Consider the following 14,332-nt stretch of genomic DNA (forward strand, 5'->3'; position numbering starts at 1 on the left):
ATGTATGGATACGTGGAAATCAATTGATGTTAGTAACACATTTCCAGGACTTAAAAAAAAAAAAAAAAGAAAGACTTATTTATTTTCAAAGAATAATTTTTTTTTCTAAAATCTCTGCTTGTTTTAGTATTTAAGTAAATTATTTTATCCAATTTACTCAAACCAAATTCATTGTCTTCCCTCTGCTCTTTTCTACTTAAGTGAGTAATAGAAACATCAGTCACCATTTGGCCACACTAAAAACCAGGTAATCATTCTTGGTTTCTTTCTTCCTCTGTATCTAATCAATGATAAAAACCCAATAGCTCAAACTTTTAAATCTCTCTTAAGATTATTCTTTCCTCTCTTATTGCAATAGCTATTTACTTTTCTTTCTGCATAACTGCTCAATTCTTTCCAGTTCACCTTTTAAGGTCCTACTGGAGATTGATTCAAAGGCAAATTAAATCATTTCTATCTCCCTCTTAAAATCCCTAAGTGACTCTGGGCACCTGGGTGGCTCAGTCAGTTAAGCATCTGCCTTCAGCTCAGGTCATGATCTCAGGGTCCTGGGATCAAGCCCTACATCGAACTCACTGCTCAGTGGTGAGTCTGCTTCTCCCCCTTCCTCTCCCTCTGTGATCTCTCTGGCTCTCATTCTCTCTCAAATAAATAAATAAGATATTTTTAAAAAGGCTTTAAGTGATTCACTCATACCTATACTAAAATAGAAATTCCTTGGCTTAGCATATGTAAGTCCCTTCAAACACTTTTCTCTCAACTTTCTGAAAATCTGCAGTGTTTCTGCAATTTCCAAAAGACAATCCATACCATCTCATGATCTGTGCTGTTGCACATTTTTTCTACCTGCAATAATTTCCCACTGGTCTAGTGTTAAGAACTTAGATATACTTAGATTGAAATCAAACATAACTTCTGAAACCTTCCTTTTCTTCTCCCCACCACAACTCTTAATATTCCACCTCTATACAAACTCATCACATAGCAGTTCTACAATTATAAATCCAGACATTCACCTTCTCCAACTTTCTGAACTCCTAAGGAAATGAAAACTATGTGTTTTTTCCTCTTCAATGTCCTGGCACCCGTCTGACAATAAATACTAAGTAATTGTTTATAAGTTGAAAGAATAAAGCAATAAATGAATGATAGATATATAACTGACCTAGGTAATGAAATCTCTGCTTCAACTATGGTCAGCATTATGCAATTTACATCTTCTTAAGCTAAATGGAATTGGACGGTTGGACCAATTTTCAATTTTTTTTACAAATTACTAAAGTACATTGGATAGCTTTTGAGATCTCTTGAGTTCATGAGTCATACAAATATTTCCACTAATTTTTTAATTGGCATAGACATTTTTTCCCCTTAGAATTGGTTCTGCGTTGCAGTTTCCTAAAAATTTTGTGTAGTGTTTTTATTTTCTACTTTTTTCTAAAGTTATTTACTTTTCTTTCTCTTTTGGCTTTAAAATTCAGAATTGGATGTCATTTTAAATATATCTTTCTTTTTCTATAACTTATCTAATGGAATTACATGCCATGAAGCACTTAACAAATATTTTTCTACACTAATGTGAGAAGGCATATTTGGAAATAGAACCAAGAGAAAAGGAACATGAATATTCTTCATTTTGTTCTGATTAATTTCAGAGCATCTCACCATCCCTCACTCCCATGAATCTTTGTGTTATGCTTCATTTTCTGGGTTCTGCAATAGGAATAAGATTTTTTTTTCTTTACAGAGGGATATGGGGCATAAAAATATATAAACTTTTTGGGGAAAATAATTCATGTAAATTTTTTTTTAAAATTCATGTAATCCAAAGTGCATTAGGAAGAAGGCTATTTGGAGAAATGGTATATTTTTTCTAACTTCATATTTTCCTTAATTTTTCTTTTTAAATATCTGCCTGAGGCTTTATTCAGGCATTATCCCATTAACTTGAAAAAAGGTGGTTGGGCCTCAAGAGAACTCTCTTTCTTCAAGTTCTTTTGCCATATAGAGATTTCCTATAAACCACTCACTGCTGTGGACTATTTTAACTCATAGAAATTATTCAAACCGGGGATCCCTGGGTGGCGCAGCGGTTTGGCGCCTGCCTTTGGCCCAGGGCGCGATCCTGGAGACCCGGGATCGAGTCCCACATCGGGCTCCCGGTGCATGGAGCCTGCTTCTCCCTCTGCCTATGTCTCTGCCTCTCTCTCTCTGTGTGTGGGTGACTATCATAAATAAATGAAAAAAAATTAAAAAAAAAGAAATTATTAAAACCTCAGGATTGCACCTTACAAGAATGGAGGCAGTTCTTGGGTTCTAATTTACAGGCTGCTTATTCTTTTCTACTGGCATATCGGTTTAAAGCCATATCAACAAGACTCAATACAGATATTTGCACCTTTGCCTGGGTTTTAACATTTACTGCTATGTCTGTTTCTTTGACTTGGTATTTATCTATCCTTTGAAATTATTAAATATTTCATCAGATCTTGAAAATGAGAAAGTCATGTTTCCAAATATTTTTACTCTAATTTTCTTTTCTTTTCTTTTTTATTCCTGTTTCTGCTATAGAATGAGCAAAACACTCTCCCAACTAACTTTCCTCACAACTAGTGCACTGTTTCTGAGTTCTCATTGGAACTCCTAGTCCACTCTTATTGATGGCAAGATTGATTTCTTCACTCTCTCACCTCACATATGAAGGTTGTTACAAAGTTGATGAGAATAATCAAGTCATACTGGAAAGAATGTTTTGGACCGTGAATATGCAGCTGCAATGAGGAGATATTTTGGCACTTTTAGCATTATAAAAGTTAGAATGATTAATAAGAAGTATGGAATTGATCTACTGAGAATACTATAATCCCTTCATGGTTATTAAGAGATGTGTGAAGCACATAGAAATAGATGTAGATTATTTGTTACTGAAGGGATTCATGACTCAATTTTATCACCTTTAGAAACTTATGTTGGTTTTTTGCATTTTATAAAACATTTAAAAGTTGTGACTTCCATGCTTAGAGCAGTGTTCTTATATAATGCTATATCTTAAGAAGTTATATCAAAAACTTATATGTTCTAAATATAGAGAAACACACTGGTGATTGCCAAAGGGGAAGGGAATGGGAGGTGGGCAAAATGGGTGAAGAGCAGTGGGAGGTACAGGTTTTCAGTCATGGAATGAAAAAAAAAAAGTGTGCGTGTGTGTGTGTTCTAAATGGGCTACATTGTACAACTCATTCTTACGTCTGCTTCTTCATGACACTACTGAAATAACTCAGGGGATTTTAAGGCATTAAATGACAAATACAAATGTTATGCAAGGAAAGATATTGCAACACAATTTTGGAAACCAGGAAGTAAATATACAAAGAGCAACTGCAAAGAGTATAAGCCTAGAGAAAGGTGCATTCTAAAACATTCATAAAGAATGTCCAGAAGCAGAAGCAAAATTATTTGTACTGCAAAACTCAGAAATTCTCCAGAATTGCCACCACTGGATATCTATGAACCTAAAGATAAAGGTGGGGGTAATACAAGAGGATTATTGAATGTCTGTAAGTGGAGAACCCGATCCCCAACTGCATTGCAGATAGCTAGGTGACCTCCACTTCCATGGAAGGCTGGGATTTACTTTCTGTAAAAGAGGAGTCAGAGGAGATGCTGCAGTAGAGAACACAGGGCCCAGCTAGGGCATTTCTAACTTCATGGACTGCACACAGAACCCATAAGTTCTCCCTCATCTCTCCCCTAACCTAACCCCATGAATACTAGCAGCCAGTACTAGACTCTTCTGGTATGAGGTCCAATACTTCTCTGGGGAATTGAACCAGACTAAGAGAAAATACCTGAAAAACATTAACAGTCAGGAGTTCACTGACCAAACAGCAGAGCCAGATCACCCACCAAGGAGGCGCACCAGTTGACAAGCCCATAAGTATCTAATTAGATGTTTAGTGACTCATTCTTACATATTTATGAGCAGCCAAGTATCCCCAGACACCCAAGAAAGCCTCTAAGGTGAAAGACAGAGCCCAACAAACAGAAATAACAAATGTGGACAAAATAAAATTATGAAAGCAGCAGAAAACTGTGTGTGTGTGTGTGTGTGTGTGTGTGTGTGTGTGTGTGTGTGCATTTAACATCTACCTCCCAGAACAAGGAAATTTTATTTCCTCGGAAGAAAAAAAAAAGACTGTGATATTAAAATAAATAAATATCCAGACAAGTAAAGGAAAACTTTTGGAGATTAAAAGTATGATAGCAGAAATGAAGAAATCAACTAGAAAATGTTGAATTTTAACTCAAGGAAAACTCTAACTAATTAGAATTAAAAAGCTTAAATGTAGAAAATTAAATAGGAAGAAAAAGAATATAGCACCAATTTAAGAAGTTCATTATCTGAATAATAGGAAAACCAGAGAGACCAGAAGAAATTATGATGAGATTATCAAGGAGATATTTTAACAAATGTTTTGAAACTGAAGTTCAGAGTGAAAAGTCCATAGAATGCCTAACACTGTGTGTGTGTGGGAGGGGATACCCACACCAATGCATATCACTTTAAAATTTAGAGTATGGGATGCCTGGTGGCTCAGTGGTTTCAGTTCGGGTCTCCATCTCAAGGTGCCTCCAACTCAGGAGAGAGTCTACTTGAGATTCTCTCCCCATGGGGCTCCCTGAGTGGCTCAGTGGTTTAGTGCCTGCCTTCAGCCCAAGGCATGATCCTGGAGTACTGGGATCGAGTCCCACATCGGGCTCTCTGCATGGAGCCTGCTTCTCCCTCTGCCTGTGTCTCTGCTAACTCTCTGTCTCTGTGTCTCTCATGAATAAATAAATAAAGTCTTAAAAAAAAAATTCTCTCCCCTTTCATTTCCCTCCCCCTCTGCTCCTCCCCTCACTCGTGTGGTCTCTCTCTCTCTCTTTCTCAAATAAATTAATTAATTAAATCTTTCAAAAAATAAAATAAAATAGAATTTATAACATGAATGAAACTTCCAGAGAGGAAAGAAAACAGAATGGCTTCTAACTTGCCAGCAGCAACACTAGATAAGCAAATAAATAAAACAATTGAATAATCAGGATTATTGTTATCCTGTATTTTTATAGCAGTCAAACTGGGAATAAAGTGTGAGAATGGAATAAAGACACACATATTTACAAAGTACCACAAACGATCTCCCTGAGTGCTTTCTTAGGAAATTAATAGAAGTCACCAAAAAAAGGGTGTATGTCAAGAAAAAGAAAAACATAGACATACACACAGAAAACAAATGCAGGTGAAAAACAATGGGAATTTCTAGATGATGATGAGGGAAGATCTCAAAACTACAATAGTGATGCAAAGGGGCCCAGAGAGAGTCGGTCCAGAAGAGAGAGAAAACTGTCCCAGCATACCGCAGAGAAGACAGTATTACTATAAATGCCTATATGTTTAAAATATTGAAAAGACATTTGCACTCTGGCATAGTTTAGAGATAAATAAGTAATAGGCATATAGAAAATGAAGCAACCAATATAACACACCTACACACACAATTTTTAACTCAATTAAAAGCAAAACCAAAATAAGAAGTATTCAATAAGGGATATGTGCACATAATAATTTATAGGAGTTAGCTGTGAAAAATATTTATGCACACATAATAATGTAAAAAACTGATTATTGACCAGACAAAAATAAACATATTGGAAAAATGGGAGAAGAAAGTGAAGGATATTGGGGATTATGAAGGAATTAAATTTCATTTTTCACTACAGTAAGTGAATATATAATATCAAAAATGAGGAAAGCACAGCTAGATTATTAAAGTAATTTAAGACTATTTTTTTCCAAAATATATAGGTAAATATCCAAAAAAATGAATAAAGGATTTGAAATTGATTAGTAGATGCAGAAAAAATGAGAGAGAAATAGACATTGTTTCCATTAACAGTCTTGTAGAAATATTGGCATGCAAATTTTTATCAAGATTATACTTATTTTACTTCCTTACTTATTTGTTTTAGAAGCAACTTTGAGAAATAATTTTGTTGGAATTGAAGCACTTAGTGTTTTTTTGTTTTTTTATGAAACAGTATGTCATATTGGAGCAAGCTTGGAATAAGTTCTGGGCCTGGAGAAAGAAGCTCTCACTTAAAACTAACCAGGTCTGTGACTGCTGAGTGCTGAGGTTGATGAAGTAATGGGCAATCATAGTAATTGAAACCAGAATCTCTACTAATGGTTTTTTCAGAGGGAATTTTTCTGGTGCCAAGAAAAATGTTGGGGAAAAAAATTACAAGATACAAGAATTGAAAAGAGAAAATTATAAGGTTTGGAGCAGATAGATAAATCAGCATTAATCAATCATGTGTGTTGAGCACTTTAGCACATATCATCTCATGTAATGTTCTCAGAAACTGCTACCTTTGAGAGGATCAGATTTTAAATGAGAGTTTGCACGACCATATCACCTGTCTTTAATATTAGAGGAAACTGTCTTTTTTCCTCCTCAAAGCTAGGTTTTATGCTTGATATGAACTTCGTCCAACAGGTATATTTTCTTTCTGAATAATTTTTCTCTTTCATTTTTGCCTCCTAATTTATGGGCTATAAACATGCTTAGAATGGCTCCCCACCCCACCCCACCCCCGCCAGTTTTTTTTCTTAGAGATAGACAGAGTGAACAGGGGAAGGGTAGAGGAAGAGAAAGAGAGAGAATCTTAACCAGGCTACATGCCCAGTGCGGTGCTGCATATGAAGTTCCATCTCACGACACTGAGATCATGACCTGAGCAGAAATCAAGAGTTGAATACTTAACAGACTGAGCCACCAAGGCGCCCCAATGGCTCTCCCATATTATAGATTAATTAAGTAATCAAGAAAATCGTACCCTACCTCATCATGTCCATCAATTGCTACTGCACACATACTTCTCCCCTTGGTAACTGAATCTTCAAAAGAATGATCTGAAATTGCTGTCTCTATTGTCTGCCATTAACTCCTTCAAATGACTTAAAATAAGTTTATATTCTCCCCATGACTGTAGATGTTCCAGTAAAGGTCACTATTTTCTAACGGGCTATTTTCAGTCCTTATTTCATTTGACCTATGGGTATTCCATGTCACTGTTAACTGTTGACAAGAATTGTGTACAGAATTGTTCCCAGATCTCCTTATCTTTCTGGGTTCTTTTTTTTCTTGAAAACCATCATAATTCACATGGAAATAAAGGACCAACCCTGGGAATAATCCTAGTATCCTTCTTTGTCCTTAGCCCCACATCTGTCAACTATACCTACATTTTGCTAATCTCTCTCCTTATCCTTCTTTGATCCCTTCTTCCCACCCATTGCTGTCTCTTCTCAAAGCCTCATCCCACCAGCATTTTCACAGACAGAAGTAATACCCTAATTCCCAGTATCAGCCCTCTCATTTCCTGTATCTTTAATTCATCTTCCACAGTGCTATGAGGGTTATCTAACCTAGAATACAAATCTTGTCATTTTACTCAACGGCTTGAAATCTTTCAATAGCTTCCTATTACCTGTAGGATAAAGTCCAAGTCCACTAGCTCATGGCTTTCCGTAATTAGGCAAGTAGCTACTTACCCCACTTTAGTTCTTGTCATCCCACCTTGCATTCTACACCTTAACCATGGTGTATTTCTTCCAGCTTCTGGATTGCACATCTGTACTTACATTCAGATTGCAACATCATTCCAGAATTACATTCTCCTTTTTTCTTCCCCATCTCCATACTCAACTGGGAACATCTACATTAAAATGCTTCTTCAAAATCAACTTTTGTATGAAGTCTTCTAGGACAACCCCTCCCCTCCACTAAATGTAACCACCTCTTCATTGCATCTCTACGTATCTCTCTGCATAGCTACACGTTTAACAAAGAATTTTTTTTTTACATTTCTACATTAGACTGTAAGCACCTTTAGGACATAATATGTGTCATTTTTGTTTTGTAACATCTGATCTCAAAAAGTTCCTACAGAAGAGTAGGTGCTTATCCTATGATACTCATAAAGCTCTAAGTATCCTCTACATAATCAAATGTGTATTAGAAATAAAGCTCTAGACAATTCTTTGCATGGAAGTTTATTATTTTGAGTTATGTTGTTGCAAATGACAAGATTTCATTCTTTTTTATGGCTGAGTATTATTCCATTGTACGTATATTATCACATATATCTTCTTTATCCATTTATCTATTGATGAACGTTGAGGTTGCTTCCATATCTTGGCTATTGCAGTTAAAGGAGATATGTCATATGTAGCATCTATACACAATAGATTTTGAAGACAGAATAAAAGAGAATATAAATTATCTCCTGCTAAGTGAAATAAGCCAGGCTGAGAAAAACAGATACCATATGGTTTTACTCATATGAGGAATCTAAAAAAAAAAAAAAAAGAAAGAAAGAAAGAAAAAAAGAATAAACAAATGAGAAGCAGAATCAGACCTATAAATAGAGAACAAACTGATGGTTGCAGAGGGGATGGGGTGGGGGGATGGGCAAAATGAGTGAAAGGGAGAAGGAGAGACAGGTTTTCAGTTATGGAATAAAAAAATCACAGGAATAAAAGGCACAGCATGAGAAATATAGCTAATGATATTGTAATAGTGTTGCATGGTGACAGATGTAGCTATACTTGTGGTGAGCAGAGCATAACATATAGGAAAGTTGAACTACTATGTTGTACACCTGAAACTAATGTAACATTATGTGTCAACTACACTCACCTAAAATTTTTTTAATCTCATGAATAATGTCTATATTGATTGCTTATTGCAGTGATATCATTTGAGTATATCAAGCTAAATCAAATACATTGCAGGCTTCTTTTGGCTGTTTTCTTTTTTCAAGTATGCCTACCAGAAAATTTAAAATTACACAGGTGGCTCATAGTTGTGGCTCACATATTTCTATTGAACAGCGTTGCTTGAAAGAATTTGTGGGAAAGGGTAGACAATAAATATTAATTAAATACCTGTGTGGGTTTTCCTTTATGTTGTTTTTTCTTAGATTCATAACAATTACAGATAATTTCAATAGCTACTATTCTTACACCCACTAGTTCTAGGAAACTTCATGTTTTCTTTCTCTTAAACAGAATTCTAAAGGCCAGGGTAAAAATAAGTTAAATGGAAAGGGCTTTTTTTCCTGGCATGCTAAATAATTCTGTACATTAAATATTAGTCTATGAAAGGGAAACAAAATTTAAGAATAAATATTGTATTATCAATTGTTCTGGTAAAGACAAAAATGTTTTTAAAACACCTGTCTTAAAATTTGAATTATTTAAGTTGTAAAGGAGAAAACTGGTATTATTACCTGCTCTGCTAATTTACATTGAGATAACATGTGGACAGACTATGCCCTGCCCTTCCTGGATACTTTTAATTGGTATGCCCTCTGCCTTTCACTAATGTATCTTATTTCTTCCATTATCTATAAAAGAAGCAAGTGTCCTTTCACCTTGAAAACTGAAATACCTCTTCCTGATACAATCAGATGCTTTCCAACCCCTTTTAAAAGAAAGGAAATTGCTTCTCTGGCTGCCAGCCATCATGAAGCTGAGAACATGTCTCTTGGTAAAGGTGAGGCACCCTAATGAATGACTTTCTTTTGAAAGAAGGAGAGACTATCCCTGAAGTAATTCAGTACAAGCTGCTGCTATTTAGACACTAATGGAAGAAATAAAAATAAATAAATAAAGACACAACTTCCCATGTGTGGCTGTCAGAGGTGACAGTGAGGTAGGAAATCGTTTCCAACCAATCAAAATGTGGAATTTAGTTACTTAAAGGAACAGGACCAAAAATCCATTTTGGTACTTTGAGTTCTTTTCTTTTATATATGGCCAGCCCATACACTAAAAGGAAGGACGAATGGAAGGAAGCAAAGAAGGAAGGGAAGAATCAAAACAATAAAACCTTTATTGATGTACATATCTTCTTTGAAATATTATACTTTACTCCAAAGCTAGCTTTTTCCTCATGAGAAAAGACCACAGATTTTGTATAGCATGTTGATGCCACATTTTGTAGGGCTGTCATTTGTTAGTCGTTTCCTCAATTTGTGATATTTTTCTTAGATATAGAAAATATGGAATTGTCATTCCCTTACTATTTGTTTTTTTTTTTAATTTGGTAATTTTATTTTACTATAACATAGAAGGCCAAGATACACAATTCAGAACAAATAAATTAAACTGCCTTAAAAATTGGCACAATCAAAATTTACATTATTTCTTTCCCTTTAATGCCTTATACCTACCTGTTTTTTGTCTCTGTTTTATTAATGGCTCTATTCCAAGCCTTAGTGGCCAAAACAACTACCATTTTATTGCTCATAATTCTGCAGGTCAGGAACTTGAGTGAGATTTATAAGAGAAAACTTGGCTCTTGCTCCAAATGACATTGGCATAATTGGGCCTGGACAGTCCAAGATGGCACATTCACATATATGGGGCTCTAATCCTTGCACCTATTTCCCATTTAATCTGTAGTTGTAATCTGCCCTTATCATATGGTTGTCTAGACTGAGCATCTTCCTGAGGGTAGAAATAGAAACACCAAAACCTCTTACCATTTAAGGTCAGAAGTCACACAATGTCACATCTGTTGCATTCCACTGGTCATAGCAGATCACAGGACCAGCACAGATCAAAGAGAGGGGGAAGAGACTTCATGTCTTGATAAAAGGAGTGGTAAAGTCACATTACTAAAGGTATAGTTAGACAGAAGGATAGTTGGACAGTAGCTATCTTTGAAGACAATATGCCAAGTACTTGTGAAATAAATGAGAATAAATAAGGGATGGATATAAAAGGTTCACAGTTATATAGATAATTATGCTGCAGAAGAATTTAAAGAAGCTGCTGCAATAATTAGAATGATCTAAGATGGGCTATTCAATCTTTTTTGAAAAAGGGCAATTATCCATTTCCTTATAGACTTGAAAATCACCAGGACATAGGACTATTAATAACAAAGTCCCAAAAGAGTAAGTTGAAGATGAAGTAAATGGATGTGTATGTGCTATGGCCAAAAATATTGTCACATCAAGCTAAAATAAGGAGGCACTTATTTTAGTCCATTGTTACCTGAAAAGAAAATTCAAGGCCACTGAATTAATTAAAATCAGAACTTTATGACTAAAGTTTAAAAAATTGTTTCACATGCAAATATTTTTTTCTAAACTCCCAATAATTTTGAATCAAAGAAAAAATAAACTCTGCAATATTGCAATTAAGACTACTTTTAAAATAATAAAGTGTGAACGCTACTTGCCTATGGGAATTTTTTAAATAATACCCAGAATGCATAATCTTAGGTTCCTTCATTTGTAAGAAACAATACTTCATAATCTTAAAATCCTTCATTTATAAGAAATAATCAAGATATATCAGAATTCAACTAAAATTAGGAAAGTAAAGAACAAAATATCCTGAAATAATGAAAAGACAAAAGTTAATAAATTACAGAGCAAAATAACAATAGAATTGAAAAGTAAATTCAAGAGCCAGGAAAAAAAAAGGATTAATCAAAAAGACTAATAAAATAAACAACTTCTTCTTCTTCTTCTTCTTCTTCTTCTTCTTCTTCTTCTTCTTCTTCTTTCTTCTTCTTCTTCTTCTTCTTCTTCTTCTTCTTCTTCTTCTTCTTCTTCTTCCTCTCTCTATCTCTCTCTCTTTTTAAGAGAGGGAGAGAGGTTGGGGAAGAAGGGTATAGGGAGAGGGAGAGAGATTTTTTTTTTTTTTTTTTTTTTTTTTTTAGGGAGAGAGAATCTTAAGCAGGCTCCACACCCAGCATGGAGTCTGACATAGGCTCCATCTCACAACCCTGATATCATGGTCTGAGCTGAAATCAAGAGACAGTTGCTTAACCAACTAAGCTGCCCAGGTGCCCTCAATACACAAACTTGTAATGAGATTATTTAAAACAAAATAAATGGCAAATGCTGCAGTAGATCTTTGAAAGAAGATACAACTACAAGAGTTTTTTCTTAGTTATAATGGAACATTAGTAGAGTTCTATGTTAATGCATTTGAAATATTTTAGTATCAATTATTTTCAGAGAAAGATACAGAAGATCAGAATTTATTCTAGAAGTATTAGAAAACTGAAACAGAACTATAACCAGGATAGTACTTGCAATGTTTTCATAAAAGTGCCTTTAACACAAAACTTTATTCTTCCCACATATGCTTATCAGCAAATTAAATGAGTCAAGAATTACAGTGCTATTTAAATTTACAGTGCTAATTAAATCAGGCACACAAAAATAGATGAAACCATCTTTCTTTCCTTAGAGAACCTTGCATCATAAAAGATACCCCCACAGGAAAACAGGAAATTAATATTTCCTGAAGAACATTCTACAGAATTTTAGTTATCTAAGATTATACTAAATATTCTTTGGGAAAATTGGGAATCTAGTTAAACATCATTAGAAAATGTTAAGTTTGAGTAAAATAAGTCTGTAGCTACGGAATTTAATCAGAGTATTTAGGTATTAATGAATAATATTAATATGTGATGCTTGGTTAAACTACTTCAACAATGGAAAATTTTCTTGCCAAAGGTTCCGAAATATGCTATTCGAAATACGACTACAAGACTATCTAAATTATACATAGAGTAAAATCTTCACAAATCCATGAAACCCACTACTATCTTAGGATAACAACATACAATAGAAAAGTATAGTTAGCCCCAATAATAGAATAATTGTTAAATATTAGAAAATCTGCTGATATAGTCTATTGCATCAAAAATGAAATGAAATAGACAATATTAATAGAAATTGAAATACATGTGATTAAATTCAACATTCATTTATAAGATATCAGCTATGAATCAAGAGATAATTATTTAATATAGTAAGGAGTATCTAGACAGAGGAGATAGAAAATGATATCTATCTCAAACAATAGTTAATGTCACATTTGATTATGACAGAAATATTTCCAATAAAGTCAGAAACAATTATTACTATTACCCACTATTACCCCTATTAACATTATTCTCTACATTAGCAGTTTTTTAAAAATTACATATGATGTAAAAAGATTTTTAAAAAAAGAACTAGTCTTACATAGGGAAGATGATTAAATTGCCATTATTTGATAATGACATACATTGGAAGCACCTATATGTCATAAAGAAAATGATAGAAGCACTAAAAAACATACATCCAAATATTAACCATAGTTTTTTGGAGAAAGGGAACAGAATCTAGTTACTTTTATCTTTGATCTTTTCTGAGTTTCTCAAACTTTATACAATGAAATTATAAGAATTCTATTCAAAATAGTATATTATTTTCATAAGTGCATCTGAATTTTGCAGACAAAAGCTTGGGATTTCTTAGTCTTAACCTAGTTCCCACAGGGCATAATTGAGAATTCTATCATGGTGAAGGTGCATTAATTCTCCTAAAGAACCAACTATACATCAATTAAGATGCTCAAAATTTCCTATCCACTAAGGAGTCACAGTCCCTTTAGCCATAATTGGCAATTTGAAAATTGTGTGTTGCTATTCTGAAAGGTTTTCTATAGCATTTCCTAAAATATTTTCCCAAATATCCCTGTAGGGAACTTCAGCCATTTACCGGCCATTCCATCTGGATCTCTAAAGAACACAAATTTACCTGCTGGTGGCCATTTTCTGGTATATATTGTAGAGATAGCTTCTTACAAATTTCAGGATGCAGCCTTCTCTGCAGCTGGGTAGCCAGGGCAGGAAGGAAGCCGCAGCCGCACCCCAGGTCAGCCCCCGCTGCCCCATCCCACCGCCTCATCTCTCCACCCTCGGTCAGAGCCGATTCATATGGAAAATGGTGATATCATTACACCCATCACACAGAGTAACAACTTTCAAACCATCCTGAACACCTACGAATCCAACCTGAGATTTAACAAGAGAACAGCTGGAATGCTACAGAGAGAAGGGTTTTTGCTTCTAACAAGGTAGGAAAGCAGGAAAAATTACAAAAAAAAAAAAAAAAAAAGGAACCAGTGGGGGAGGGGCCCCTCGAGGAGCCAGGCTAAGGCCAGCTTCGGGGAAAGCCTCCCGGGGGACAGGAAAGCCCGGCCTGGAGAAGCAGGAACTTTAAGAAATCTGCACCAGATCCTTCCTGGATGGAAAGGCACTTAGCAGGGAGCTCGGGCAGGATCGCAGGAGGGGCAGTGGAGCCTCCAGTCTCCCGTAGTCACTAATAGAGGAAGTGCACCTGGGGGGGAAGCACCTCACACACCTCCGTTGAGCTCAGTAAAGGGCTGGAGCGCACCTGGCGGGGCCTCGGGAGAAGCTGGGGGGTCAGG

General features: G+C 35.2%; 1 long non-coding RNA gene across 2 annotated transcripts in view; it reads right to left on the reverse strand.

Annotated features, from left to right (window-relative positions):
* Window positions 1-14,332, reverse strand: part of LOC140608348 (uncharacterized) — a 106,323-nt gene that overhangs the window by 55,883 nt on the left and 36,108 nt on the right. Inside the window, exons 4-5 of one of the 2 annotated variants that reach the window (XR_012010359.1) lie at window positions 10,591-10,695; window positions 8,080-8,277 (exon numbers count right to left, since the gene is read on the reverse strand). The exons of the other annotated variant lie outside the window; for it this stretch is intronic. This is a non-coding gene — a long non-coding RNA (uncharacterized lncRNA). Of the gene's footprint in view, window positions 1-8,079; window positions 8,278-10,590; window positions 10,696-14,332 lie in introns of those variants that run through there. 2 annotated transcript variants of the gene reach the window in all.

The sequence above is a fragment of the Canis lupus genome, chromosome 17 (assembly GCF_048164855.1).
Source record: "Canis lupus baileyi chromosome 17, mCanLup2.hap1, whole genome shotgun sequence".
Lineage (NCBI taxonomy): Eukaryota > Metazoa > Chordata > Mammalia > Carnivora > Canidae > Canis > Canis lupus.